This window comes from Rhincodon typus, chromosome 1, assembly GCF_021869965.1.
Source record: "Rhincodon typus isolate 14 chromosome 1, sRhiTyp1.1, whole genome shotgun sequence".
In the NCBI taxonomy this organism is placed as follows: Eukaryota; Metazoa; Chordata; class Chondrichthyes; order Orectolobiformes; family Rhincodontidae; genus Rhincodon; species Rhincodon typus.
This window is the reverse complement of record NC_063332.1, coordinates 156,684,682-156,712,125: the sequence shown is the minus strand read 5'-3', so window position 1 is coordinate 156,712,125 and position 27,444 is coordinate 156,684,682. Positions and strand designations below refer to the sequence as shown.

At 41.0% G+C, this 27,444-nt stretch overlaps 1 long non-coding RNA gene across 1 annotated transcript; it reads left to right on the top strand.

Moving 5' to 3' along the window:
* Positions 1-511: 511 nt before the first annotated feature.
* LOC125484714 lies at positions 512-27,444 on the top strand. Its single transcript, XR_007263532.1, has 2 exons — positions 512-610; positions 26,338-27,444. It is a non-coding gene; the product is annotated as an uncharacterized LOC125484714 (long non-coding RNA).

The window sequence follows — 27,444 nt, the reverse complement described above, 5'->3', positions numbered from 1 at the left end:
CTAATCTGGAGAATCTGCTTTTATAATTCTGTGTGAGGAAGTTAATTCTGTATTCTTTGTCTTCAAACGTCTTGCCTAGTTTTTTGAGCATGAAATTTGTTAGATCCATCTTTGCACTTGAAGTCATGATTTACGACTTGCCTGAGTCCATTCAGATCAAGATGGACAAAACACAAACTTCTACCACCAATCTAATCAGAACAAAAGTAACATTGGTCTGAATGAATCCTGTGCTGCTTTCTACTCTTGGCTGTAGCCTGCAGCATCTGCAAACAACAGGAGAGCCCTGCAGCACTGTTTTACAGATCACCGTGTCCTTGTGGAAATAGGATCAGCTTGTAAAGTCAAGGACATAGTTTAGATTTATCTGCCAGGAAAAATCAATTTGTCCTTTGCTGTGCCAAAACCACACCAACACAGGTCTTCTTATAGGTCAGGATGCGCTAGGGCGAAAATACCACACACACACACACACACACACACACACACACACACACACACACACACACCACTTCTGAGGTCAGGATCCTGATTGTGAGGGCTTTAGGCATACTGAAGAGCTTGTGACCACTGAAAGAAGTCTCCTGAGGAGTTGGAAACATCCTTGTAAGTAAGTGTGAAATGATTTGACACGTTTAAGGATGCTGCATTGTAACATACATGTGTTTAATGTAATAATTCATCGTAGGGCTTTATCTTGCTAAGATATGTTGAGAATTGCACTGACCAGCATTATTGAAGTTTTGATATGTGTGATGATGCTGTGACTTTAAGAAGTTATTTTGTCTGTAAAACAGTTATTTTGTCCTGGTTGTTTTTGAGGAGAGGTTGTAAGGCAGAGGGCATCAAACAGCCTAGTAAACCACAACAGTAAACAGTTTAGGATGCCTTGTCTTTGTTTTTAACAGCCTTAATGGATGTGGTCAGCTCTCGCAGATCAGGATTTCTGGGTTTTTAGGTTTAGCTTTAAGCAGAAGATTTTGGGGTCTTGACAGAGTTGGAAGCTTCAGGAAATGTCTCTCAGCTGCTACTCTCTCTCAATTTTCTCTTGATGCTTTCTCCTCCTGGATGGGAGGACTGCATGTGAGAATCTATGTCTGAATTTCCTTTTTTGCCAAGGGGTGTGTTTACAGGATGTTGGAACAGGTAACTAGTAATAAGGGCTGTATCTACTATTCTGTTAAGTTTTCCTATAGAGTTAAGTTATTCTAAATTCCTCTTTCTTGGTTATATTTAACTAGTGTTTAAATAAATTGTGTTTTGCTTAATGCTGAGTAGTTTGACCAGTCACATTGCATTCGGAATAGGCACTTCACATTCGCCCCTAAAAACACAAAAAAGTTAGGGTCTCGGCTATCCTCTTAAAATATTTTGAGGGGGTTTGGTCTGGTCCATATCACATGTATTACAATACATTTTGTCATAGAGGAAGTGTCATAATGCATTCAAAAATGTAGAAAAATATATTGGCACACTACCCTATCAAGCTCAGTGGCTAGTGGTTAGCACTGCTGCCTAACAGCACCAGGGACTAAGGTTCAATTCCAGCCTGAGGTCATGATTTGTGTGGAATTTGTATGTACTCCCTGTGTCTGTTTGGGTTTTTGCTGGTGTCCTGGTTTCCTCCCACGGTCCAAAAATGTGCAGGTTAGGTGGATTTTTCATACTAAATTGCATCATAGTGTCCAGGGTTAGCCAGGGAAAATGGGGTGGGGGACATGGGAGGTTATGGGGCTGGGATGGTGGTCTGAGAGGGATGCTCTTTGCACTGTTGGGGTTCTCTGAACATGATTATTTGTTATACAACTTAATGGTCACTTACAGGACTAAATTATTTTCCATCTTTATCTTTGTATAAACAGCAGATTATTGAATGAGAGCTTGATTCAATTGCCACAAATTTAACCAATTTTATACATATTGATATTTTATACAAACTGATATTCTCCATTGTTATTGTGTGGCTCCAGAGTACAGTACATAGTGAATAATGGGTGGGTGGCTTTGGAGGATGTTCGATGAATTTCCATGGTATCTAACGTCAGTGAGAGGATTGGGATTGTGTCTTATGACATTCCTTGACTTCAAGCTCATTTTCATACTGCACAGGGTGTGACTATGGATCTGTTGCTTCCCACTCAAACACAGTTCCCTTACATCAACCTTCCCCTTCTGAGTTCCTGAGTTTTATACATAAACTTTGCAACTATAGGAGGCCCATAATGAGGGAAGCAAGCAGTAGCACAGTGTTAACAAAGAGTCCCCATCTCTAAATCTGACACTCATAGCCACCAACTTAGATACTGGTGCTACACTTATCGCAGAGAATAATCTCGAGTTAGATTAAATGGACGGTGAATCATTCAGGCATGATTGATCTGCAACCTGGGTATAGGGTGAAGGAAGTTTGACAGTCCACTGGAACTCAGATAAAAACCCGGATGGGGTGCTTTACATGAGAATGTGTGCATGTACACCAAGATGTTAGCTTCCACAGCTGTTGCAGTGATTATGCCCATGGCAACCTCTTTGACTTTTCCACTTCTACCTCCCATCACTAACTACTCACCCCGGCTAACTCTGATAAATTCAGAAACTCATTAAAACACCTCCAACATCCAGGGTTAGATCATAAGACCATAAAAGAAAGGTGCAGAAGTTAGGCCAATCGGCCCATTGAATCTGATCTGCCATTCAATCATGGCTGATAAATTTCTCTACTCCATTTTCCCATTTTCTCCCCGTAACCCTTGATCCCCTTGACAATCAAGAACCTATCTATCTCCATCTTAAATGTACTCAATGACCTGGCCTCCACAGCCTTCTGTGGCAATGAATTCCATAGATTCACCACTCTCTGGCTGAAGAAGTTTCTCCTTATCTCCATTCTAAAAGGTTTTCCCTTTACTCTGAGACTGTGCCCATGGGTCCTCGCCTCTCCTACCGATGGAAACATTTTCCCAACGTCCACTCTGTCCAGGCCATTCAGTTTTCTGTAAGTTTCAATTAGATCCCCCCTCATCCTTTTAAACTCCATCGAGTATAGATCCAGAGTCCTCAAATATTTTTCATATGTTAAGCTTTTCATTCCTGCGACCATTATCATGAACCTTCTTTGAACCCGCTCCAGGGCCAGTACATCTTTCCTGAGATATGGGGCTCAAAATGTGCCCAGTACTCCCAATGTGGCCTGACCAGAGCCTTATGGAGCCTCAGAAGTACATCCCTGCTTTTATATTCAAGTCCTCTCAAAATAAATGCCAAAGTTACATTTGCCTTCCTAACTGCTGACTCAACCTGCAAGTTTACTTTGAGAGGATACTGGTCGAGAACTCCCAAGTCTCTCTGCACTTCAGACTTCTGAATTTTCTCCCTATTTAGAAAATAGTCTATCCCTCTATTCTTCTTACCAAAGTGCATAACCTCACACTTTCCCACATTGTACTCCATCTGCCACTTCTTTGCCCACTCTCCTAACCTGTCCAAATCCTTCTGCAGCCTCCCTGCATCCCCAGTACTACCTATCCCTCTACCTATCTTTGTATCGTCTGCAAACTTAGCCAGAATGTCCTCAGTTCCTTTATCTAGATCATTAATGTATAAAGTGAAAAGTTGTGGTCCTAACACTGACCCTTGCGAGACTCCACTTGTCACTGGCTGCCATCCTGAGAAAGACCTTTATAACCCTACTCTCTGCTTTCTGCCAGACAGCCAATCTTCTATCCATGCTAGCACCTTGCCTCTAACACCATGGGCCCTTATCTTACTCAGCAGCCTCTTGTGCGGCACCTTGTCAAAAGCCTTCTTGAAGTCCAGGCAGATAATATCTATTGGCTCTCCTTGGTCTAACCTGCTCATTATTTCCTCAAAGAATTCTAACAGATTTGTCAGGCATGACCTTGCCTTGTTGAAGCCATGCTGACTTTACCCTATTTTACTGTGCACTTCCAAGTATTCAGAAATTTCATTCTTCATTATGGGGGGACTCCAAAATCTTACCCATGACCGAGGTTAGGCTAACCAGTCTGTAATTTTCACTCTTTTGCCTTACTCCCTTTTTAAACAGGGGTGTCACAGTAGCCATTTTCCAGTCCTCTGGGACCCTCCCTGACTCTAGTGATTCCTAAAAAATCACCACTAACACTTCCACTATCTCTTCAGCTATCTCCTTAAGAACTCTGGCGTGTAGTCCATCTGGTCCTGGTGATGTATCCACCTTCAGGCCATTCAGTTTTTCTAGTACCTTGTCCTTGGTGATGGCCACCATACTCAGCTCTGTCCCCCGACTCTCGAATTTTTGGGATATTACTCATGTCTTCCACAGTGAAGACTGATGCAAAGTAATTATTCAGTTCCTCAGCCATTTCATTGTTCCCCACTATTATCTCTCCAGCATCATTTTCCAGCAGTCCAATGTCTACTTTTGCATCTCTTTTGCCCTTTATATATCTAAAGAAACTCATACAGTCCTCCTTTATATCACTGGCTAGCTTACCCTCATATTTAATCTTCTCCTTCCTTATTTCTTTTTTTGTTGCCCTCTGTTGGTCTTTGTAAGCTTCCCAGTCCTCTGGTTTCCTACTGTTCTTCGCCACATTATATGCTTTCTCTTTTGCTTTTATACTATCCCTGACTTCCCTGGTCAGCCATGGTTGCCTCAGTGTCCCTGTACCATGCTTGTTTTTCCTAGAGATGAATTTTTGCTGTGTCTCCTGAATTACTCCTAGAAACTCCTGCCTTTGCTGTTCTACTGTTTTTCCTGTTAGGCTCCTCTCCCAGTCAATTCTGCTCAGCTCCTCCCTCATGCCACTTTAGTTGCCTTTATTCAGCTGTAATACCATTACTCTGATTCTCTTCTCCCTCTCAAACTGCAGAGTAAATTCAATCATATTATGATCACTGCCTCCTAAGGGTTCCTTCACCTTAAGCTCCCTGACCAAATCTACCTCATTGCAAAACACTAAATCCAATATTGCCTTTTCCCTAGTGGGCTCCACCACAAGCCGCTCCAAAAAAGCCATCTCGTAGACATTCTACAAGTTCCTTTTCTTGCAATCCACTACCAACCTGATTTTCCCAGTCCACCTGCATATTGAAATCCCTCATGATCACCGTAACTTTGCTTTTCTAAAAACACCTTTTCTATCCCCTGATGTATCTTGCACCCCAGCTCCTGACTACTGTTTGGAGGCCTGTACATAATTCTAACTATGTATTTCTTTTACCTCCGCGGTTTCTCAACTCTATCCACAAAGATTCTACACCATCTGACCTTACTTTGTTTCTTACTATTGATTTAATTTCATTTCTTACTAATAAGGCAACCCCACCCCCTCTGCCCACTTGCCTATCTTTTCGATAAGATGTATGCCCTTGGATATTCAGCTCCTAATCCTGATCCCCTTGCTGCTTTGTCTCTGTGATGCCCACCGTATCATATCTGCCAATTTCAATCTGTGCCATAAGCTCATATACCTTCGTTCTTATAATGCTTACATTCAGATACAACACCTTCAGTCCTGTATTAACTGTCCCTCCTTTCATTGTCACTCATTTATCCAGTGTGCTTGACGTTTGATTTCTCACCCTTTCCAAACACTCTGTCCTATTTGTGTCTGTGCTAGAGACTTTAATAACCTCTCCTGAGTTATCCTTTTCCATCATTTTTTTCATATTTTTCCACACAGTGGAATCTACCCCTACAGATGTTAGCCTGCTGCTTTGTTCCCCACTGGAGGGCGTTTTACCCTTCCATTTCCACCCCCCTCCCCCGCCGCCTTTTCTTCCAGATCCTTTGCAATGGAAAAGGTTTTACACATTTAACTGAGTTGCAGTCAACCTGCCTAGCCCTTTAAGTAAGATTAATTGAATAAGTAATTAATTGAATAAATAACACAGACACTGCTTGAACATTTGTTGCTTGAATTTTGGATCTTCACATCACATTACGAGGTTGGCCTGTGTAGTTTTAGGATAGCACAGAATTGGACTCTACCCGCACTTGCAGAGGGTGCACCATGATACGCTGTAGTCCTTATAGAGCAGTACCTGAGCTGTGCAGGAAATGCCTATTTGTCCATTGAAGTGATGTCAAGGCTCCCAAGTTAAAAAAGGTAATTTCTTGCACTTACACGTTTTTCAATATTAACACTTGTGTTTTCCTCTTACCACGTTTCTCACAGATTATCCTTATAGCAACCATCCCTTGCTCATGTATTCTTCATTCGCCAGTCTCTCATTCAAGGGACAACAAGCTGTTCACACAGAGTGTGTAAAATGTCTGTCTAAAGTCTATGCATGCATACTTTCAGCAGGATTGATTGGCATTGATCAGAAGTTAAAAAAAAAACCATCCTTTGGATTTTCCCCGGTCTAAACTGGGAGATCTGCATGCAGCTCTAATGATGGTAGCATCATCTTAATTAAGATCAACTGACACAGCATAGAATAAGGATTGAAGTTAAGCTGTTTCTGATCTGAACACCTCATCAACCCATTGAGTAAGCCCTTGGATTCATCGAGCAGTCAGTAAACATGATGTTATATGTCCACCCATGTGGACTAGTTCGTTCTTACGATTGATAAGAATTACTTGCTGTGGTGAGCACAGTTCGTCTTGGGCATTTCATTTCTTGTAGAGGTGAGAAATGTTGGCAACGTTTTTGATCATAAGACCATAACATATAGGTGCAGAATAAGGAAATTCAGCCCATCAAAGTCTGATCCTCCATTCGATCATGGCTGAAATGTTTCTCAACCCGATTTTCCTACCTTCTCCCCATAACCTTTGATCCCCTCACAAATCAGGAACGTATCTATCCCTGTCTTAAATACACTCGATGACTTCGCTACACTCAATCACAGCCTTCTGTGGTAATGTTCACTGACTATTTAAGCAAACTGAGTGATAAGGAATCTTACCATTTGCTTGGCTGATTTGTTTAAAAGCATTTCAACACAAAGCCATGTACTTTGAAAGGCTTACCACTTACCATTCGAGACAACATCTTCACTATTTCCTCCTGACTGGTGGCAAGTAAAACCTTTAGCCAAAACCGAAAGGTGCAATACAGACAATACTCTCATTTGCTTCAGGAAAGGGTTGTTACCTGAGCAGTTTAAATCTACATAAAGTCAGGATTGCCATGTAACTTTTGTCAGGTAAGAGAAGACATGATTTTTGTTTATTGCATTGGAGGAAGTTATTAAAATTGACAGACCAAAACCGTGCCAGCTTCAATTGATCTATTGAAGAATGATTGTTCAGTCAAGTAGACGCTTAACATTTTTAGTTGGATGAGGGTCTATATGTGCTCTGGCAAGCACTGCAGTTTCCCAGCTGGATGGAATAGAGAGCAAATATGCAATTTGTGAATTTATTTTGAAGCAGACCACTTTAGTTCCTAATGCATGCTGGCACTGCTGCCATCTCTGCATTTGTCAAGTTGAATGAATTAATTTGGCTCCTCTTCAGGCGAATGTTTTCATTTTCTGAAAATAATTGAGGGAAGACTGAAGAATCTGTCATTTGTGAATTGCAAGATTTTAACTTATCTTTGATCAATGATGATAATTTTTGTGATTGCATAAGTGACACAATCTCTACATGTCTTTTGGGAAGTGTAAGAAAAGGAAGTAAGATTTTGCAGAAGTACAGATAAGACAATATGGTAAATTCCTGGAGGCACTTTAGTATTAAGTGAAAGTCTTTTGTAATGGATAAAAGAGCAATTCCTCAACAAAGCTGAAGCCAGGAAACAAATAATAACTTTGCTTCTTTTAAGAGCAAGTTTGTTCAACAGGCACACCTGAACACCAGTGTAGCCAGCCGAGGGACCCTGTGAGGTCCATCTGGCTATTGTTTAAATGATAGTTAGGTGTAACTGGAGGATTTCTCAAGTATATGCTCCTGCAATCAGAGGTTGTTTCTCTGCCACATTTATGCTGTGAGAGATAAATAGCTTTGTCTTTGGATGGGCAGAAAAAGTGCAAGTGATTGTTTTACGCGAGGCCCAAAGTCAAGGGAGCAAGTCCATGGCACGGGGTTCAGGGACTGCAAGGTTCATGGGGAGGCATTGTCTTTGTGTGTGTGTGTGTGTGTGTGTGTGTGTGTGTGTGTGGGGGTGGGGGGGGGGGGAGTGGGCGGGGGGATGGTGGGGGTTCTGGGGGAGGGTAGGGGGAAGGGGGATGGTGGGGGGGTGGGGAAGGGAGCTGATGGGGCAAAAATGAGAGCCAGACTGCTGCCAACTGAGGAGAGAACATGAGAATCAGTTGGCAGGCAAGGTGAATAAACGTCAAGCTGCCGGGGAGATTTGGGAAGAGAATGAAAGTCAGGCCATTTGAGGGGAGGAAGGGATTGGGGGAAAGAGAATTAGTTGGGCCTCTGGGGACTGTGGGGCTGCGTGTGGTGCAATAGAGTGAAAACAAGGAGCAATAGTTGCACAACTTGCAGCATTTGAATTGTTAGGCTGGACATGTGTCTTTACATTGATAAGGCAGCACATACTGGTCTACTTGACATGATAGGAGCCCATGGTGCTGTTGGTAGTGTATTAACATGGAAAAAAGATTTATTAATCATTGGCCAACTGATAGAAGGCAGAGAGTTGGGATAAAGGCGGCATTGACAGCATGGCAACTTGTAACTAGTGGAGTGTATATTAATGATTTGAATCAAGACAGTGAATATAATGTGGAAGAATGTGAGTATAAGTGATTTGGCAAGAAGAATAGAGGAGCAAATTTTATTTAATTTGTGAAAGGCTGCAGCACAGAAGGCAAGCCAATTTCAATTCCCAATTTCATGTAAGCTCTACCAAAGCCAACTCGGAGTGTACCCCAACAAGATGAACCAAGTTCAGCGTTAGTTAAATTCAACTCTTTAGCTTGGACCTGGACCCACCCCCTTCCCTGGTGATAAGGATTTGAGGCCAAGTCCATTTTTGTCTCTAGCTCAGCTTCTTAAATGGAAAGGCAAAATGCCGAGCCAAATGGACTCTTTCTTTACTATAAGATTCTGCAATTCTATAACCAAAAATCAGACCCTAACAAAATGGACATAAATGATGTTCATATCTCCGTGATCTGAGGGCCTGAAAAAGTAAAATAAAACAAAAAAAAATCTAAATAAACTGAAGGAGCAAAATGTTAACACACCAAATTATTAGGATGAACTAACAAAGGTTCACTGGAACAAAGGGCTCAAATGATGAACAATGGACCAAGGACGTGCCTTTGTACACAGCCCATTTGAAATTTCTGGAATTGTTGCCATCTAGTTTCTCTCCGACATTTGGGAAAATAGGAAACTACATCCAAATGAGGGAAGATTAATTAATGAGAAATGTAAGTCCAAGCAAATAGATTTCTTGTTGCTCACTCATAAGATTCTCATTCGCTGTTCAAAACTGTTATTCTAGTTATCAAGAATTTAGTTTCGACGTCATATTTTGCCAACTGACTCGCCATTGCCCGTTTCATTCAGTGGCTTGTGATAATTCAGCCTTTGATTGAAGAGTATAGAAATTCTTCTGGGTTGTGATGAAAATTAATGTTGAATGAAACTCCTCATCAAATCATGTCACTGGCTTATTGAATGACAAAGGTTGCAGTTTGCCTGATTGGCATTAGCTCACCAGATCTTCATTTACAAAAGTAAATAAGAAATCCCAATTTCACCTTTCCTGTTTGCTGTTTTGACTGAGTATTTTGCACACTAGATTCATCAAACTTTTATTGAGACCCTAATAGTGTGGAAGTTTGATTATTTGATGAATCCAACCCAAGAAGATATATAGCATTATTATTTTGAAAAACAAGTTCAAGATTTGAATCAGACTACAAATAAACAAATTCAGACTGCTCTTCTTTATTCATAACAATTTCAAATTTTGATTTATTTACAGAGTTCTAATTTTAGCTTGACTTTTCTCTCTTTTGTAAAAATACTAATGTTTCCGCATAAATTTTTTTTTCATCGCACTCTTCTTTGTCACAACCCACCTTTTTTTATTTGGGGTCTCGCAAGTGAAAAAAAAGTTGCCAATATATTTCAGTTGAAGAAAAATGATCTGATTCTTCACAATCGATTGAAGAGGTGACCCCACACAATCAGTCCACTTTGCTGTTTCCAATAATTAATGTACTGTCTTCAAGTTTGCCACCTATTTAAGGTTGTCTGAGGGGCTTAGGCTGCTGCTAACTCAGTTGTTACAGCAGCTCCTCCAAGAGAGGCCAACATGAGGGCTTTTCTTTGGGGGATGGAGACTCCAGCTCAAACACTCTCTTCTGGCAATGACCTCTTCACTGTGCTGCTGTCAAAGTGTTGGTCAGCCTTTTAAATCACCCTTGATTGGGTTTTTAATTATTTACATAGGCTGCCTGCAGCTATGTAGCAGGCAGTCAATCTACACTCCAGTCCAGTCCTGGGAGACCTCTGGCTCAGGGAACTGTATCGGGGAATTGCGCTACACATTCCACCATCTCTTCTCTCGCCAGTAGGGCTGGGACAATGTTGCCGAATGAATCTCCATGAATTAAATCAGTTAGCTTGAAAGTTGGCCGTTGTAGTGCTCACTGATTGACTTGGTATTTCAAACTGTGCATTGTGCATGTTAACTTCATGTCTGCGCAGGTGAATTCGCTTCTAAATGCATAAAGCGTATGTAAAAATGGTCTAGGCCCAAAATGTCAGCCTTCCTGCTCCCCTGATGCTGCTTGGCCTGCTGTGTTCATCCAGCTCTACACCTTGTTATCTCAGATTCTCCAGCATCTGCAGTTCCTACTATCTCTGTAAAAATATGTAACATTTCTTTGACATGTTTAGATGCGTGTGTGTGAGATCAGGACGTAGATTGGCACTGCTTTTACAAAACAGAGCCTGGAAAAATCATGCATCAATTCTAGATTGGCAGCATGTAAAAATGCCTTAAAAGGATTTTTACTCGATCCATTGCTTCCAAATTCAAAAATTCTATGTTTAGGTAAATTACTGTATCATCCATTTCATACCAGGCAAACTTTCCAAGCTAGATGAAGGAGCACTGCTGGTATGACTATCCCTGTTTTTTGTTGTTTTTCTTTCTCAACCCTGGAATAATTCACTATGTCAGTATGTAGATCGCTGCCTGCCATGTTTACTGCAACTGGAAAGTAATCTTCACTCACCCCATACCTTGGTGACCTCAGTAATTTTCCAATAGACAATGTAATGAATTTAAGTATCTCAATCTCAAATCCATCCATCTTCTCCCACCCCCTGGCTACCCAATTCTGCAACCTCCCCGATCCTAAAACCTAGGTCAATCTCTTAAGACCTCTAAACCTTAAATTCTGATCTCCAAACTACTTTCTTCCATCCACTTGATTTATTCTCATCTTTCATCTTCTCAAAACCCATAATTTTGACTACCATCCCTAATTGTCTTTGGCATCTATTCGTCTCTTTGAAATGTACTCTAGGCAATGCCTGGATTAAAGGCACCACATAATTTTGATCTGTTATTTTAAGGATACATTACTTACAGTGAATATGTTGTCCAAATGGTTTCTATTATTGTTGGATTTGAGTGTTTTTGCTTGCAGTTGAGTGCAACCTAGACATTTTATATTGTAAGCCCACATTGTTGGTTCCAGTCATCAAGAACGGTTATAGTCTACACTTCCTGTGGAGCTCGTCAAAGGGTGAATGAGGAACTATGCCATGTAAGTAAAGTCCATAGTCAGTGGAAACCTTTTGTTCCAATACTTCAGTTTGTTGTTATCATCTTTGAGAGATTACCAATTGTACAATTTTATTCATATATATCTTGAAAAATGAAATTACCCCATTAAACCAATAGATAATAGTATGGTAAATGACTATCATGATGGAAAATAAGTTTTCGGGAAGTGCACGTTCTAGCAAACAACACGGGTTTATGGGATAACACAGTGTGGAGCTAGAGGAACACAGCAGGCCAGGCAGCATTAGAGGAGCAGGAGAGTTGGGTCAGGACTCTTCTTTGGAAACAACCGGAAATGTCAACTTTCCTGCTCCTCTGATGCTGCCTGGCCTGCTGTGTTCCTCCAGCTCCACACTGTTATCCAGCATTGGCCGTTATTACTATCTCTGAATGGGTTTATGGGATTCAATTTGAGAATTTCAGAACAGAACATGCTTTTGCTTTTGAAATAGTTTCAATGTTATATGCTTGAGCTAAACATTTTGCCAGTTTAGAAAGGGTATTATATGGGTTTGAAATGGATTTGCAGCATTTCATTGTTTTAATCATGATATTCAGACATGGAATGACACACTCCAAGTACAGGTGATATATGAAACTAGACCTTCTGGACTAGAGGCAGGGACCCTAAAAATTGACTTCAGTGGAACTTTAACTGACAACCTTTGTATTACTTTCATACCATTAGTTGAAAAATTCAGTAAGCTGTCCATTTCACTACAGAGGCTCATTTTTATACTTACACTGGAAATGTTTTCATGACTTGTCCCAAATTCCATTGCCCTAATTTTGGTAGAATGTTGACAGGAACCTTACTTATGTGCAGAATAGAGTCATAGAGCCGTACAGCATTTAAATAGGCCCTTTGGTCCATGTCAGCCAGGTTTTGTAATTAGCCCCACAAAAATTCTCTGTCAGCACTGTCTTAACACAGATGGTTCTTTCTTTGATAAAATTCTGTACATCATCTTTCAACCATTCTCACACTTTGCTGTCTGGACATGAACTTCAAAGAAACAACTGTGGAATAGACTTGATTGTCATTGGTGTGGAATCCTGTCTTGTTTCTCAGTTGACTCAACTTTGCCCTTTTCAAATTCCATTTCAGTCTCTGGGATCTTGATGACTGGAAATACTAATCAGGTTCAGCTCAGTCATGCTAAGAAAAATTGAGGCTAGCAACAATTGGAGCCTTGGAGCGGTTGTTTTTCGAAGCATGAGAAGTGAGCCATCTCTTAGCTCAAGGTAGCATCATTGCAAGTGCTATAAGGCAAATGTGAATTTATATTACTTCTTAATCACTGATTTTTGACTACAAGATTGCCTGGTCCACATGTTTGCAAGTCAAATCAACATCAGTCTTTTTTTTAAAGATGCAACCAACATACATTATACTGAGATGAAGCAAAACCCTTATTAGGTTTTAGGGGCTGATTTGTTGAAATATAAGAGAGGCAAGATTGCGACATATTATACATGAACACTGTTCAAAAAAACAAGTCAAACTAAATGCAAATGATAACCTGACCTGAAAGTATTACATATTGTAACATGTTATGGATTTATCGTCATGAATTTGATCAATATATCAAGAAAATACAAAAATATAGTGTATGAACTCCGTGGCTCCTATAGGTTTCAGATCACTGGTGCTGTTTTGGTTGTAAAATAGTGTCCACACAACATGTTTGCATTTCTACTCCAGTTTGGACAGAGAGATCAGAAATAGTTAGCATGGGTATTAAAAATGCTTGCCAGAAGTATGCAAAGTACAGAAGTCATGACTGTCAGCATTGCTATGTTCAACCCCATTGTTCTCACTAACATCATCTCTAACTAGCAGAGACAATCAACAACAGGGAGAGCCAGCATCAGTTTGAATCAAAATAATCATCAACAACTTGCAGGCCAGATATTGATTACTTTATTCAGGATCTGAGTTAATGGAAGTGCTGGATATTTTGAAACTTTGATTATAGTTGGGCAAGACTGCAGAATGTGCTGCTGCATGTGGAGAAACCATTGGCTGTGAATACAAGGTTTCTGGGAATACCACTTGCCCTCAGTTACAGTGTGACAGTTGCATCACGAGAATCATGAGACAGAGACAGCTCAGAAGAGGCTAATTTGTTCAGAAAGTGGGGGAGAGAGGGATAGAAGGATCCTCAGCAGAAGGAGTACTTTTCCTACCTTGTCCTAAAGCAGGAGAATTGTTTCCATGAGCTGTGCTATTGCGGTTCTGGCTTCTTTCCAAACCATCAAAAAAACACGCATAAGGATTGTTAAATTTCTCGTAGGTTAATTCTGTTTGAGGATTACAACTAATGCATACATGACATGATAACCTCAAAGGCAACTCTGCTCCACGGGTCTCAATATACACAGCAGTAATCACCAAAACTCAAAACAACAGCTACACAATAATTCTGTAGACTGCTGCTCAAATTTTGGTTTATGCCTTAGTTACTTGATAACATGTGTATATCATTTTCATATGAAAGTGATATTGTTAATGTACTTCATGAACAATGTGCTTGCAGAACTCTGCTGAATCTTCAAGCCAGACCTGTTGCCTCAGAGCAGGGAGCAGATGGATTGCCAATTGCTGTGAAGATGACTATGGCCCTGAATTTCTTTGCACCGGGTTCTTTCTAATGGGAGTAGGCAACGTCCTCAATATCTCCCAGATCCCTATCAACTGCTGTGCTAAAGGTAGAAAAAAAGGATTCTGTGTAGCCAGAGATGAATTCATTGTTTTCTCTCTGAGCAGAAATGTGCAGACGTACCAAGCACAAGATTGTTCCAGGTTAAACTGGACTACACACAGCTTTCAGTTTTGGGGGTGCTTTATCTCAATGGTTAGATGCACCAAAACAGCAAAAGTTCCAACTTGCTGAGTGCGGAGTTGCTCAGTGATAACCCTCAGCACACCATGGTTGGTGAATAGTCAGTAAAGATATTTTCAGTCTCACCAGTTCACTGCTTTTTAAGTAGTTTAGCCAGCATGTCAAACCAGGAAGTGGCCTTTGGCTGACAAGGACTGTTTGCCTTAAACCTAGCCTGTGCCTCCATGTTACAGTCCAGTGCCTACAATAGGAGCTGGGGTGACACATTATTCAGTCAACTATTAAAGTGGCAAAGTGATAGTTCATCCTCCCTGGAGGAATGTGTCTGTACTTGGCTGAGTGGGAGTCCGGAGTTGTGGTGGTCTGCTGTGGACTCAACAGGCTGGCTGAGCACAGAGTTATTGCCAGGGAAATGGTAAGCACCTGAAAAGAAAGTAATGGAGGAGGAAGAAGAAGGGAAAAAGTAGGAAGAGGAAGGTGAGAAACAAAGGAGATAATTAATTTCTTGTGAACAGAATTTCAAATCCCCAGTGTATAACAGTCCTACATCTCAACAACCCTTGGTTACAGATCATCACATACTTCTTGACTACGAAACTCAAATTATTACCATCACAAAACAACTATTCCATTCAAGGTTTATCCAATAAAGTGTATTTCATACAAAACTTAAGTATTCATCCTGAGGCTGGGATAACGTTGGTCTAATAGCAATCTTGCTCTGAGTGGTGTAAACCCAAGATTGCCATGAGGAAGATCCACTGGTATTAAATGCCCCATAGGCACTTAAGTGGCAACTAATGGTCTTTCTCCAGGATTCCTGACACTGGCAGCCCAAGTTATATTGATACAAATATGGTCAAAAACCCGTAACTCCACAGTGCCACCAGGAGCAATGACAGCTACCAGAAATATAACCTCCAGATCCCAGGATTTCCAAAGGACTCAGATTAAAGGTAAATGATGGCATTATGAGGATTGCCGAGTGGGAGCCACGGAATGGGTAAGTAGGAACAGTGCAAGGGTGGGAACTTGATTTTCAGCGTTTTACATTTCCTAGTGCCAGGTGCCTTCATCTGCAAGATAACTTCAAGCCATTGCCATTCACCCTGGGTGATATCTCAGTAATTGTGCTGTTTATTGTTCGATTGCTATGAGACCTGATAGCCACTTCAAACACTGTATTGTATAATTGCTTTAGCTTGTGCTTTAAGCTAATACTGCTACCTGCACATTGAGAGATCAGTCTGATGTATTTTAGGCTGTAATACTCTGCATACAGTCTGTACCTGAGGTTGTTTCTTCTCATTAAAGCTCTTCAACTCCTTATGTACTGTAACATTGCTTTCTTTACTTCTGTGCATCGTAATTTATCAAGTATAGCCCTCTAGTAGATTGTCTAAGTCATCTCTCTTCACAAGTTCATTCAAGATCAGTGTCTTCTCTCTTACTAGTTTTAGAGTAATGTGGTCATTTCTGTCAACATGATTCATATGATTTGTAATTGAATAATGAAAAATGAATGTGAATTATAGGCCATATCCACCATCTCTCAGCTTCTTTCTACATGGTCTACATTATTCCAGCAGCTTATTGTTATTTTCTGACAATCTTTGTAATCTTATTTTAAAAAAAATACAGGATGTGGGCATTGCTGGATGGGCCATCATTTCTTGCCTCTCCCTAGTTGCCCTAAGCAAGATAGTGGTGAGTGGCCTTCTTGAATGGCTGCAGTCCATTTACAGTAGGTAGACCCACATTGCCACTAGGTAGGTCCCCCATGATTTTGACCCACTGACTGAATGAACAGCGATATATTTCGAAGTCCAGGATGGCGAGTGGCTTGGAGGGGAAGTTGCATATATTCTGTTTGCATGTATCTGCTGCCCTTATCCTTCCAGATGGAAGTGGTCATGGGTTTGGAAATTTTGCCTGAGGAGCTTTGATGAAATTCTACAGTTCCTATTGTAGATGGTGCACACTGGTGCCACTGAGCATTGTTGGTGGAGGGAGTGGATGCTGGATGGTGTGGTAATTAAGTGGGCTACGTGTCCTGGATTGTTTCAAGATTTTTAACTACTGTTGGAGTTGCATTCATCCAGGCAAGTGAGGAGCATTCCATCACACTACTGATATGTGCCTTATAGATATTGGACAGGCTTTGGGGAGCTGGGAGATGAGTTACTCACTGCAATGTTCCTAGTCTAGGACCTTATATGACTTGTTCAGTTTCTGGTCAATGGTGAGCCCCAGGATATTGATATTCGTGGATTTACTGATGGTGATATCATTGAATGACAAGGGGTAGTGGTTAAATACACAATTACTGGAGACAGTCATGGCCTAGTACTTGTGTAGTGCAAATGTTACTTGCCATCTGTCATCCCAAACCTGGATATTGTCCAGGTCTTGCTGCACGTGGACATGGATAGCTTCAGTATCTGAGGAGTCATGAATGGTGCTGAACAGTGTACAGTCATTAGCAAACATTCCCACTTCTGACTTTATGATGGAGGGAAGGTCATTGATGAAACAGCTGAAAATAGCTGGCCAAGGACATTATCCTGACAAATTCCCACAGAGATGCCCTTGAGCTGGAATTACTGATCTCCAACTGCTACAAACATCTTCCTCTCCTCCAGCTATGATTCCAACCGTTAGAAAGTTTTCCCTCAGATTCCCATTGACTCCTGTTTTATTGGAGATGTTTGATGCCGCACTCAGTCAAATGAAGCCTGAACATCATTATTAACTTAATTATTACAACTATCATCATCCCAAAACCACCCCCTCAGCTCCTTCACCACTCAAATTCTGAATCACACAGGCCAAAATGGACAATTGATGTAGTTCATTTGAGTTCAACACAATGGTGATGGTCTTATACCACATCAGGAATACTTGTTCTATTTTGTACTTTGCATAATGTAGTATAGATATGGCTGTTCTACATTAAGTGACAAACATGGTTGGTGTCATTTCTTGGCTTAAATATGATCAATGCCTTTCAGTTCCTTTTGAATACTTTTTAAGTTAGTTGGCAATATGCAATCTCCACTGATCTGTTTCTCTAATGGCCATGACTTTTGGATTGCTGTATGTTAATCAGGACTGGCTGACCTGACCTTAAGATTGAAAGAATTTACACCCTGCAGTAGAATTGTTTTGGCTCTGGTACATTTTGTGGCTTTTCACCAGTTATTTTACCATCTTTTGGTTACGTTTGGATTGAGATTATATCCCAAAACTAATCTGTTTTTAAACTCCTTCTATAACTGAATAGAGCAAAATTTTCAGTCTAAATTCTTATGCATCAGTACCGCCCCCTTGATCATGACCCCACCCCTGAGCACCAAACCATCATCTCGCAAACCATCCACAACCTCATCACCTCAGGTGACCTCCCACCCACGGCCTCCAACCTCATCGTTCCCCAACCTCGCACTGCCCGCTTCTATCTCCTTCCCAAAATCCACAAACCTGAATGCCCTGGTCGACCCATTGTCTCCGCCTGCTCCTGCCCCACCGAACTGATCTCCAACTATCTCGACTCCATTTTCTCCCCCTTGGTCCAGGAACTCCCTACCTATGTCCGTGACACCACCCACGCCCTCCACCTCCTCCAGAACTTCCAATTCCCCGGTCCCCAACACCTCATCTTTACCATGGACGTCCAGTCCCTCTACACCTGCATTCCCCATGCAGATGGCCTTAAGGCCCTCCGCTTCTTCCTGTCCCGCAGGCCCGACCAGTCCCCCTCCACTGACACCCTCATCCGCTTAGCCGAACTCGTCCTCACACTCAACAACTTCTCTTTCAATTCCTCCCACTTCCTACAGACAAAGGGGGTAGCCATGGGTACCCGCATGGGCCCAAGCTACGCCTGCCTCTTTGTAGGTTACGTGGAACAATCCCTCTTCCGTACCTACACCGGCCCTAAACCCCACCTCTTCCTCCGTTACATTGATGACTGTATCGGTGCCGCCTCGTGCTCCCACGAGGAGCTCGAACAGTTCATACACTTCACTAACACCTTCCACCCCAACCTTAAATTTACCTGGACCATCTCTAACACCTCTCTCCCCTTCCTGGACCTCTCTGTCTCCATATCGGGCAACCACCTCGAAACCGATATTCATTTCAAGCCCACCGACTCCCACAGCTACCTAGAATACTCCTCCTCCCACCCACCTTCCTGCAAAAATGCTATCCCCTATTCCCAATTCCTTCGCCTCCGCCGCATCTGCTCCCAGGATGAGGCATTCCACTCCCGTACATCTCAGTTGTCCTCGTTTTTCAAGGACCGTAACTTCCCCTCCTCGGTGGTCGAGAACGCCCTCAACCGTGTCTCCCACATCTCCCGCACCTCATCCCTCACACCCCGTCCACGCAATAAAAACCAAAAAAGAATCCCCCTCGTCCTCACGTACCACCCCAGCAACCTCCGGATCCAACGCATCATCCTCCGACACTTCCGCCATCTGCAATCCGACCCCACCACCAAAGACATCTTTCCCTCCCCACCCTTATCTGCTTTCCGGAGGGACCACTCTCTCCGTGACTCCCTTGTCCGCTCCACACTCCCCTCCAGCCCCACCACACCCGGCACTTTTCCCTGCAACCGCAGGAAGTGCTACACCTGCCCCCATACCTCCTCCCTCACCCCCATCCCAGGCCCCAAGAAGACTTTCCACATCAAGCAGATGTTCACCTGCACATCTGCCAATGTGGTATACTGCGTCCGCTGTACCCGGTGTGGCTTCCTCTACATCGGGGAAACCAAGCAGAGACTCGGGGACCGCTTTGCAGAACACTTACGCTCGGTTCGCAACAAACAACTGCACCTCCCAGTCGCGAACCATTTCAACTCCCCCTCCCATTCCTCAGACGACATGTCCATCCTGGGCCTCCTGCAGTGCCACAACGATGCCACCCGAAGGTTGCAGGAACAGCAACTCATATTCCGCTTGGGAACCCTGCAGCCCAATGGTATCAATGTGGATTTCACAAGTTTCAAAATCTCCCCTCCCCCCACCGCATCCCAAAACCAGTCCAACTCGTCCCTGCCTCCCTAACCTGTTCTTCCTCCCACCTATCCCCTCCTCCCACCCCAAGCCGCACCTCCATCTCCTACCACCCCCTTGACCTGTCCGTCCTCCCTGGACTGACCTATCCCCTTCCTAACTCCCTACCTACACTCACCTTTCCTGGCCCCATCCCCGCCTCTTCGACCTGTTTGTTTCCTCTCCACCTATCCTCTCCTCTATCCCTCTTCTATCCGCCTCCCACTCTCTCCCTATTTATTTCAAAACCCCCTTCCCCTCCCCCTTTTCTGATGAAGGGTCTAGGCCCGAAACGTCAGCCTCTCTGCTCCTATGATGCTGCTTGGCCTGCTGTGTTCATCCAGCCCTGCACCTTGTTGTCTCAGCTTCACAGTCCTGATCATTTTTACTGCCTCTGCTCAACCAAGGATGGAGGGGAGAACTTGTCACTAGGCTCCAAAGTGCTCTTCCTGAAATCTTCATCCACAAATTGATGTTCATTGTTCAATACTAACTCTTCAGGTTAATCCATCTTTTGCAAACATCTTTTTTAAGTCACAGAGTCTGTTTGTAGTTGAATGGACTTTTGCCACTTCAAACTCTTAAATAATGATCAACTTGGACTAAACCCATCCTTCATCTAAATTTAAACAAATCCGTTGCTAAATCTTTCCAAAGTGTTTCTGGGAATCTTAATGAAATATGTAGGTATTTGACAGCGTATGGCACAGATTTGTCATGGCAACATGTAATTCTATATACCTTTCAAAACTCCTGACCACCACATCAATTGTTGTGCCCTTGCTGTGCGCTTTGTAATACATAAATGACCCCACTGAGTTTCTGTAGGATTTCTTTATGTGTCGACTTTGATATAACCATTCAATGGTTGTACACCTACAGATCTTCCATTATTGTCAAGTATTTTTTACTTATGATAACTCTTCAGCACTTGATGTGCTTGAACACATTTTGAACACCCTTGGAGATAGAATTGTTTGAACCTTTGTGAAGAACTTGTCAGATTTTTATTGCATAGTTTTATCTGAGTTTGCCTACATTTACTGGTAAAGTGTTGGTTATATCTATAGCATTAGATCCTACATCTACAAGAGTGAGATCGTTTTATATGGCCCTGAACCACAGCTACTCCTCAGAATGCATCTGCCATTACTTGTGCCTTGATTGAACTATACCGTAGCTGTATTTCATCGACTAAGCCCAGTCTTATTTTCTGTGTAATGACATGTTTGGGATTTCTTTCAATCTTGATAATTTATCAAAGGCTCTTAGTCTATTTTGACCTGGAATTTCAGTCCCGTCAGGGAGCCTGTGTACTTTTCACATCCCCATGTCACTCCTAATATTACTTTCCCTATTGTTCCATACCTCTGCTCGACTGTCATCAAAGCTCTCAATGTGGAATAAACTGGTTTTCATGTTCTGTCAGTTTACTCTTGAATAAGGACTGTTCCTGGATGTGTGGGTGGTTCATCTGTAACTATTACTGTGAATAAACCTGGTTTGCAATGTATTAAAACATCAGTAAAAAGTAACTTCTCTTTAGTCCTTTCAAAAGTGCAGTCTCTTCCTGTCTCCAAAATAATGCTGTCATATGCTTTGAATAAAACTAAATAAATTGGAAATAAAATTTCTCACTCAAATTGCATCCTTAAGAAGTGCTAAACATCACTTATACACTTCAATGTGTAAATTATGCCAGAAGTATTGCCAAGAATCTTGTCTGTATCAATACTAGAAATTTAACTGGGCCAGCGACATAAGTGCTGTGTCTTTAAGAGTAGGTCAGACTGCCGGAGGTAATATACCTTCTGACTACCCTCACCACACCCCCCAAACTCCATCCCTCCTAAGCATTTCTAACACTTACAAGGCGCAAATCAGGAGCGTGACGGTATATTCTCCACTTGCCTAGATGTGTGCAGCTCGAATAATACTTGAGAAGCTTGTTGCCATCTAAGTCAATACTGCCCACTTGACCACCATGCAATTTATTATCTTAAGCATTAACTTGTTCCAACACTGGCACATTGCAGCTTGCAACCTAGCAAGTCACAAAGGTTTCTTCGAAAGCACCTTCAAAGCCAATAATCTCTGCCAGTGAGAGGGACAAGACAAGCTAGCACAACAAACACCACCACCTGCAATTTCCACACCTTACCCACCCCACATCATCCATCATCCTAACTTGGAAATATATCACTGTTCCTCAATCATTGCTGGGTGCAAACTGGAACTACCTCCTTAAAACAATGATTTATGCATCTACATCATAAGTACTGCAGCAGTTCAAGGAGGCATTTCACCACCACCTTCGCAAGGTCACTTAAAGATTCGCAATAAATGCTGGCTTTGCCAGTGATGCCCACATTGCATGAATGAATAAGTAATATAATTGCTTTGGATTCAAGAATGACGCCTTCAAAATTCAACAAAATGACACATTTATATTAAATATTCGTTCATTATTTCGTGGTTTGTCATCTGAAAATATAGTTAATGACAACTGTAAAGCAAAAGAAAGGTAAAGCAGTAATAAAAGCAAGGTGACTGAGTTGACAATGACGAGGGTGACACTAATTTGCAGCCTTTTGCAAATCAATCTTTTCTCACTGGAATACCTAAGCACAAATTTACACTATTTCTGTTTTATCGTTTCTGATCTTTTTTTCTGTCTAGGAAAGAACCACCTGAGTACCAAATAGCTCCTTGCTCCGAATAATCCAACCCTTTCATCATATTTGTTAAATCAATTTTCTGTCCAGCCAACAACTTTGTAAACAGCTGTAATTAAAGATAATTTATATATAAAAGCTCAATAATTGTAGTCAAGAATCTATGCTTCCATTCATACATATAATAATAACAGCCAGGTGAGAAGCGATTGGCCAGAACAGGTGATTTCCAAAGAATTTTCTTGTCGATCTCGTGATTGCTTAACTGTCTAAATGTTGTTTCTCTGAGAAACTCACAGATTTTCTAGTAAGTTTTAAGAGAAAGGAAATAGTCTTTATTGTGCTTAATGCTGAACAGATGAAAACAAATATTAAAAACATACCAATTAGCACTGACATATGTACCCAAGAGTTTCATACAAACACAGGAGTGCAAACAGGGAGAAAAAAACCCCTGGCACTGTGAGCCACGATGCTGCCCATGTAATGTGTGGACTTTTTTAAACCTGTTCTTCTGTTCTACCTGCTCAGAGATGTTATTACACACCTCTGGAGCAGGTGGGACTTGAACCCAAGTCTCTCAGTCCAGGGTCACTACCGTTACGCCACAAGAGGGCCATTATTGACCTGGGGTGGACAGCCTGTTCACTTGAGATTGATTTTCTAAAGTGATAAGATTAAATTGAAGATAGAGCCCCCTCTCAGCTAGAGTTGATTGCTCAAAATGAGGAGTTTAACTTTATGATAGTCATTTTTAGATGTCAGTGTCATGGAGCTAGGAATTCTGCCTTCTTTGTGAACCCACCTGGGAACAAATATTTGGGTCTACATTTTCTTCAAGTAAATTGCATTTTTTTAAAAAAAATGTCATATTTTAGTTTCCTGCTATCACAGCGAAAATTTACTTCAAGTTTGAACTGTGTAAATTAACATCGGGTAAGATGTAAAACAGATGGTCACAAATTTCACACCATCACACACTAAATCAAGAACTACCCTGTAACCCTACCTACAGTATCATCCTGGAAAAAATCTTTTAGTTATCAAAGAAACATATTAATCTATGATATGTAATTTACATTCAAATTTTAAATACATTATTTTATTAAAGAGAATCCAGTCAGACTCATATACTTATTGTTCAATTGAAAATTTGTCATAAATCCCCACTATCGGGCAGGAATTTAATGTATAATTGCTTAAAAAAATGTTTTTAAAGGATTCTTATTATATTTAAGAATGGTAATTTGGTTGTTTTGTTTAACACCTGAAATGGACTTTTCACAAAAAATGTTAAGCACTTTAAATCAGTGTTCAAAGCTTTGAGTAATCCAATTTTAAATTATGGAATATATATATATAGAACTGTTACCATTTATATTGGGATACAGGAGTCATTCTTTGAGAAGGATCTCCTAGATGACAAGAGATGGGGTACAATATCAAAATTGCCAATGAAAGGGAACCTCAGCAACTTCAACAACTGGAGGGACATCACACCGCTGTCAGTACATGGCAAGTTCTTCATCATGTTTCTCCTCAATAGATTGAAAGCAGAAGTAGATGGTAACCTTTGTGAAGGTTACTGAGGTGACAGATCGTGCTGATAGCAGATCTTTAAGTTAATGGCATGGTAGAGAAGAGTTTAGCATATCAGAAGCTGCATTTAATCAAGATCAATGATTGCAAGAAGGCTTTTGGTTGCATCCCTCAGCACTGACTGTAGTACATCACAAGATAGTATGGATTGCTGGAAGGGGATAAGTACAAATTCAAAGCCTCCAGCTGTTGAGTAAAATTAATATGGGATCCATGAACTCATTCACTATCATCATGGGAGTACAGCTAGTCTGCATTCCTTCCCTATTCATTTTCCTTCTGGTCATTGATTTTATCATGAGTAAGGTGAGGGTGGTTGCAGACTCAGTATCCTGTGGCAACAGAAACAAGTTGACATTCCCAAATTTTGCTGATGACATTGCCTTGCTGCTCAAAGAATCACGCACACTCCAAGATATGATCACCATGACTGAGCTCAGGAGTTTCAAGGTCAGCCACACATCAGTTGTGGAAAAAATCAAGACAATGATGACTGAATGAAAATAATGCACCAACCCTTTCACAACCAGGTGACAGAGCTTCAAGGACATCAATCACTTCCCCAGCTAACATCTTCAGGGAGGATAGTTTAGAGATCAAGTTCCACACAAGAATCATCAAAGCAGCATTCGTCTTTCAGCAACTCTACATGGCTTAGGCATCCAACAACTCTAACATGACCATGTAGTTGAGATCCTACATGTCCAATGTGGTATCAGTTAAAATCCAAGCCAGTGAGACATGGAAGAGAACAGCAAAGGTGTCATGTAAGTTAGCTGTCTACCACCAGCGAGGACTATGGAAAGTCATGGGTACTACTTGGAGGAACAAAATCAGCAACGAGAAAAGTGCGACCCAGTATTGTTCAGAGGTGCCTATAGGGAGATGACTGAGGCTGACAGGACCTCAATTTTGTTTCTCAGGTATATGCCATGCCAGAGTGATAGTCAAATGAATGTTATCAGATGGGGAAAAAAAACAAGGCCAGTCAAAGAAGACCTGTCACAGTACAGTTAGATCTTCAAGAGTGGGGTCAACTTTAACTGCAGTATTAGAGATTGCAATAGACGAAGGGTGGTAGCAGATTCTTGATGACCATTGTCTCATTGGAACTAAGCTTAAGTAATTTACTAAAGCATTGGTAAATTAATAAATATTGAATGATTACAAAGGTCTTAGCACCAAAAAGGTCCAACATAAGACCCTGCCTTCAGTCGAATGCTGAATGAAATTAATTAATTTTGAGGAACAAGGAATATGCTATAGGTAGGGCTGACATCTCGAGCAATGTTTTTAAAATTAGCATGGAAGATGGCAATAGCTTGAACTGTACTGACTATAATTTGTGCTTAAAAGTCATCAATGTTTTCTAGCAGTTGTGTCGATTTTGGATACATTAAGTCGAAAATACCAATGGAAAGTCCAAGCTTTGGATGGTTAGAGTTCTAAAAGTACACTTTATCTGTTGGTGAGAGGAATTCATCATTTATTTTGTCATTTTCTCATTTTACTTAATTGCAAATCATCTGACATTTCATCTGCCAATTTGTTGGTTTTCCTTTAATAGCTCATTATGTTTGAGAGGAAATGTTTTCATGGATTATTACTGGTGTGTACTATTAGAAGGTTCCAGGTAGAGATATTAGCTGCAGTACATCAAATAATGACTAAATATTTGCTAGATATGTTGCTTAGATAAAAATTGACTGCTGACCAAATAATCTGAGAAAATTGCTCCCACCTGGAACTTATATCACCTTCCACTTGTATAATAAATTAAGAGGAAAAGTTTCCATGCAACATTAACCACCTATGAGAGAGAAAGCAAAGAGGTTAAGCTAATACCAAATGATCTGGAATTAGATAATGACTAAACCTGCAAAATGGAAAAATTAAGCAAAATGTTTAAATCTTGATTGAATAGCTAAGCAAGCATTGCTAATAATGAGGAAAATAAAAAAAGTGCTTCCATATTTTCCTTGTTTTTTTTAAACTGGTAGAATAGATGCTCATTGCAGAACCTATCCATATGGACCACTTTGATACAAGACCAAAAATTGGACTCCTGTTTTACTTTTATGATGACCAACAATATAGAGATGTGTAACAAAGCTCTCCATTGTATGTTCTTGGCATCACCAGGAGCTATTATCTAGATGCAATGCTTACAACACACAATGTTGTTAGCTATATAATATTTCTCATTGCCATTCACTTCAGTCATGCCAAAATAATCATAGAAAATCAATAAGTACCAAAATCCCAAATGTTTGTGATGCTTAGGATCAATTTGAACATGGATTATCCATTCTTAATTCTGGGTAACGTTGTACCTGTCATATTCTGAGCAATGAACTGAAGACAGTGGTGGGTGAAGTAGATTGTTAAAATTTATAGTTGTTTTAACACATTGTTTTCTGCTTTCTTGAAGGCTCAGAAGAAAAGAGCAACTCATTGGTGCCTTGACTAAGTGGCCATTCTTCATGCTTGAGTTGAGACAGAGGCTGGCATTTAACTTCTGGCAAGTTCGTCAAAACACGTGTTAAAACATACCACCCAAAGCAGACACAGAGCTCCAATTAAATAGAAAACTCTTACCGTTGCAGATCCAGGAGCAATAGAACTGTTTCACTGTGCTCCACAAGTTAGGTTTAGACCACTAACATTATGGAATTTTTCCTCCTTCCAACCCAGGAATCCCTCTCATACACAACATCAGTGGCAACCCAGTCTTTTCAGACCAACAATTCCTCTTCAAGTCCATTAACTACCAAGACATTAAAGAAGTCTGGCCTTTGAACTAGAAAATGCCTCCTAGCTCAACTATCAGATGGAAGGTCCATCCGCTTTCTCCTAAATCTCACCAATCTTGCAAGTTTTATTGATCTGGTTGTTTGAAGAGGATATCACACACAGGTTGAACTAATCCCTGTGTGGCAATCATGCGTGTCCATTTTATAGCAAAGGTCACTGCACACCAATACAGGAAGCAGCTCACATTGAAATGCATAAGGCTCATTTGAAGCTCTCCATGCAATGGCATTTCAATTATGGGTGTAATCATTTAAATGATAGTTCAGATTGAACCAAAAGACTTTCATTCTCTGTTTAGTTCAGTCTTATACTGCCGATGCATGTACATAATGAATTTAAATCGATAGTTCTAAAGTTTTTAAGTAAAGCAATATTCTCTTTATAACGAGCATTTTTTTTTTAACTTTGGAGAGGTTCTCAAATGGTCAACTGTATTGGTCAAAAGTATTCCTGAGACGTGGGAATGGGCAACTTTGACTCATGGTAGTATGGGTGTCATTTGATAAATTATTTTTTTCTCGGAAAACCTTTACTTTCATTGGCATTTGTCTCTCCTTCATTGTGAATGATTCATTATGAATGTAGTGATGGGCATCAAACCAAGTATTCCAATGGATTCATAATCTGTGGCCATGATTAGTCCATTATTGTATTGCAGTTTGTTTCAAGAAGCTGGTGCTGAACCAAGTAAAAAAAAAATAAAATCTGCAATTAGCTAATGGTT